The sequence below is a fragment of the Homalodisca vitripennis genome, chromosome 4 (genome assembly GCF_021130785.1).
Source record: "Homalodisca vitripennis isolate AUS2020 chromosome 4, UT_GWSS_2.1, whole genome shotgun sequence".
NCBI classification, from domain to species: Eukaryota; Metazoa; Arthropoda; class Insecta; order Hemiptera; family Cicadellidae; genus Homalodisca; species Homalodisca vitripennis.
The window spans coordinates 91,538,068-91,543,179 of record NC_060210.1 but is presented as its reverse complement, the minus strand read 5'-3'; positions in this window follow the sequence as shown (position 1 = coordinate 91,543,179).

Sequence of the window (5,112 nt, the reverse complement as noted above, 5' to 3'; positions counted from 1 at the left end):
TCTATACAATTCAATGCTTTTTTACAGTTGCCATCTTGAAACCTTTCCTCATATGAAAAAGCAAGAATTAATAATATTCTAAATGGTCTAAGAATTTTAAAGCCATTTTGTTTGGCTCTACGGTAACTAATAACTGGTATATTATCATTCCTTTTCCTGACTTTGAACGATAGCCATCGTTAAGCCTTGAGAGATAGAAGAAATTATGCCTGCGTAAAAGTTGTTTAAGATTGGTTAAGTAAATTTGAATAGCCAATTTAAAATTATGTGGACCACATGAAACTCACAATGTTTAGTCGCAATTTATTAACATTTACGGCAGCTGTTGTGGATGATTGCAACGGCCATATTTTTATGAATTCTACTAACAGTTGCACTTATCATCTAATACCTACTATCGTTAATCTTATTGACTCACACACAGTTTAAGGTCTACGATTAAATACGCGTCATCAAAAGTTGCTTATTTGGTAACGACAGTTTTCTGTAAATATTATTTATTTATAGAGCATTAATTATGTATGTGCTTCTTTTTTATTCAATCCACACAAGTAATCAAATGAACATTGCTTGGGACTGGACAGGGAACTAAAATGGAAACTGAAACGAAACTAGGAAATAAAGCCAAAGTTATATGAGTAGTGGAGACTATAAAGTATACATTGGTAAGGAATTTATGTGCTGAAACATTTACACTTTACGCTTGTGGATTTAGGTCATTCGCCTAACTTATCGTATTTATCTTACAATACAATCAATTTCTCTGAGTTTGCTCGCGAAAATAATGCTGCTATTTTGAGTGGCATAAAATACACTATTACACGAGTATTTCCGATCGAGATATTTCTCTTTATTGTTACCATAGTGAGTGTTCGGTTGTTTGAACTACTTATTAGACTGTTTTGGTGTTTTAATACGTATTTTAAGGGCCACTACACATGCATGAGAGGACCACAAGAAATAAAATAATTGTTTTTTTTTCTGATGAGACGGAAGAGGCTTGCAAGCCTAATCCTTGAATTGCAAAATAAATTTAAGAGGAAACATACCCCAATAAGCACACTGATCTCTGGTTGTGATTGGGCTGAGGAGCTGTTTGTACTGTTTGTTTACTAATGCAGCCTCGTCCACTTCAATTGTCATTCTCCCCACTAACTATAATCATCGATTAAGTTTTCCCAAAGTCTTGATATTTCTTAGTGTTGTGTCACTCTTGAACGCTTCATGGGGTTGTCCAGATGTAAGAGACATATCGGTTTTTTCATTACCCAGGTTCTACTGGCAGGTATAAGTGTCAGATGTGAACCCTCCTGGGGATCGACATTGATAACTAAAAGGCGACTGCAATAGTTCATTTTTCTTATGAAGACTCGGTAGGTAACTGTAAAAATTACTTTACAACAAGACACATACATCTGTAACAATATACAAATACTCAATGTTTTATATTTAAATCATTCTGAAACTATTAAGTTTGCATTGAAATTTTTTAACTTTCTGTACAAGAAATAGTTTTATAATTCATATTTATTTATTACCACACCTGGTGGTTCAGCCTGTTTTGTGGCTTCTGCAGACTTGCATTCAAAAATTTCCAAATAATATATTTTTCAATTTATGTAAGCATTATTATATATCATTTTGTTCAGAAAATAATACAGTATTATAAAAAATTTTAAAAAACTACTTACCACATACTTGGTGTTGTTCATTTCAGAAAAGAAGAAAATGAAATGTAAAATGTAAATTTTTTTTAGTTTTTACTCGCACAAAATAAAAAATATACACTTTATACTATTTTTGAATAGCCATTTTAAAACCAATTTACTACTGAATAAGAAAATATCAACTTTTATAAACTTATTTACAAAAATAAAAAAGATATGTACAAAGAATTAAATATGTACACGTTGTGGAAAACCGTTCACTCTGATGAACTCACTGTCAGATGCTGCTCAAAGTCCGAAGGCACATCTTCAGCTCCAATGTCACATTCATCATCACTAGAATCAATTAGTTGATTATTTAACTCTCTGTCAATCTCACTTGCACGTAAATTATCCATTTTCAATCACCGTACGAACACAATAATAACTACTAGTCGACGTGAACGCGGGAGCGCAAGGTAAAGAAAGACGGCCACGATCAGCTGGTAAGTTTTGTTGTGTAATATTTTTGTCTGGTCAGAATACTCACTGAATGAAGAGCGAAATCAGCTGCTTTCAACGGTACCCAATATAGCATGTTTAGTGAAAGATGGGCATATGAAATATTGAAAATAAACAGTTGACGATGCAGCGGCATTGAACCAACGCGGTTACGTGAATGCTGCCGACGCATCGGCAATAAACCATCGGGGGGTTAAAAATACATAATTAAAAGCATACACTGAAATTCTGTTAAATATTTATCACTCATTAAAAATAATTCGATAGTTTTATTATAACTGTGCATCTGTCCGAAAATAATATACAACTTTCTATTTTTGATGATAAGCAAATGGCTGTGAAATCATAAATGGATATATAAATATACTACTAATAAACACTAAAATCAAAGAAATTCAACCTTTCAAATCTCAGAGAAAATTTAAATATATGTATATCATAATCTAAACTTTTTTGTTAAAATGCAATGTTTTTATTTCATGTATGTATGTTTCTCTTAAAATTTAATGATATCTACATTCAAGTAAGAAATTGAAATGTCACTACGCTTTATTTAATGGAAAACCTGACATTCAATATCATTTTTATCATTATGGAATCTTAAATAAATAATCCTAGCTAACCCAATTCCTTCTCATTAAAATTTCTATTTTATAAATTGCAAGTAAGAACCTTCATTTGGTTCTTTCTGTGTTTCAGTTAACAAGTATCTCTTTACTAACAGCCCATATTTCTTTTACTACAAAATTTTGTGTTTTAGTGAGAGTGTGTACGAAATAATAACTTTAATAATTTAATAATAATAACTTTTTTTGCTTTAATAGCCCTATAAATTAGAAGTCAAATTCTATTTTTGTAAGACAGTCAAACAATGTACCGTAACGGGTAGTAATTATATACTCATTTGCAACTCCCAGTTTGAATCTGTATAAAGCCTAACTTTACTCATACTGTTTAATATTAGTTCAAATAAAAATATTAAACTAATTTTGAATTTAATCCCATTCATCCTCATATGGTTTAATACATATCTTGTAGAAGGCAGGCTCATCTTTAAGAAGTAGGCTCATCCTTAGGAATGTACATCTGTAGGTTGTCAGTCTTAGAAAATTATTCAAAAATACTTTGTTAAACAAACTATTTTAACACTTGCGAAACATTATAATCACCAGTATCATATTTTATTTAATACTTACTCACAACCTTATTGTATTTCAAATTATCTCTTCTGAGAGACAAATTGCCTTGCATTTAGTGGCGACGTTGCAAAAGATAAATAATAAGAGTTGGTTTCTTGGTCAATATACCGTTAGACCTCTGAGTAAGTGTATTTTATTCCACATAAAATTGTTTAATGCCAAATTCATTACACATAAATTTGACCATCGTATATAAAATTGACATTTAAGACTCACGTGTTATAATTAAATACCGCTGGATAAAATATAGACAAATAGAAAGAATACATGCAGTAATAAAAGTGTCGCGTAACAATCCTCGTTGATGTTGCATGCACAGTCTCAAGCTCATTGCACTCTTCAATAAGGCTCAGTCATGTTCGGTGATCATAGAACACCACCTTATATGTATCATGAAAAATGTAAGGTATTCATATGAAATCTACTTCGAGATAACGTGCCACGTGGTACATTTCCGTTTTTAATCGTTACGCTGGGTTTTATAGCAGCCTTAGTTCTTAGGCTTACGCTGCCGGTGCCATAACCAACATCAGTCTTCCGGTTTACACAATTATGTTTTTGAAATGTTTCGGCTTTTATATGGAGCAAACAGATGTTTAACCGAAACCGAAAGTTTCTAGCTTTACGCCAGAAGTCTTCAGGCCAGTTCGTTCTCGATATATCCAGACAGACAGATGGAAATTACATTTTTAAAGCCCCTTGAGGCTTCGCTAAAGTTCATCCAATAACTAAATACGGTATAAAACAAATTAATACTATTTATAAAATATAAAAATAAGTAGTAATATTTTAAAATGTAAAATATATTACTCAACTCAAGTAACATTTTAAGTATAAAATATGTTTCGTTTCTTATTACCAATTTAATATGAAAACTTAATGATGAAAATAGGGACAGAGCGAACATCCAGCCGAGCTACGTGAATGCCTTCATGTAACTGGGAAGCTTTTTTAGTTGTAATTTAATTGTTTTGTAATAAGTTCTGTTAAAAGTGTGTTGTTTAATACTGTAATTGTCGTATTAGTATTAGATTTTTGGATTTATTTATATGCATAATTAAGTCAGTAATGAGGATGCTGATACCTAACTTGCTTGTTAACATATAGATTTCCATAAATCCCTTCCCCCGATATCCCTAACACCATATATAATCACGGAGTCAATGAGAGCTCATATAATTTTATAAATATTTTGTTAATCTCTTTTAAGAAATGAAAATAAAATTAACCTAGTTAATTAAATGAGATAAATAGAGATAGAGGAAGAGAGAGAGAAAAAGAGAGTGAAAAGGACTGGGAGGTTTATTAGAGAGCGGTAAGAGAAGTAAGAAGGAGAATACTTTTCGAGGAGTAGTGTGAGAGTGAGGGGAGGGAGGGAGAGAATGAGAGTCGGAGTGGAGGAATAGGATTGTGAAGTGGAAAGAGCTACAGGAGGGGGAATACTAGAGATCTGAGCAATCAGACATTACAACAAATTTCTTTGTTTCATTAGTGTTAAAGAAAAGCGTTGATATAAAAATGTTAACTAACCGATAAGCCGAAAACGAAACAAATTGTTCTAACAAAGCAATTGTTTCAGACACCCCGTCTTAATTAAGAATGCAAATACTGTACTTCAAATTTTTCATTATAAACAAATGTTTAAAGCACCTTCTTTGCTGCTTACTCGTAATTGAATCGACAACGATGATTTAAGGAACCGTATCTTGATTCAACTCAATCTATGCGTCTTATAAACAACTGTT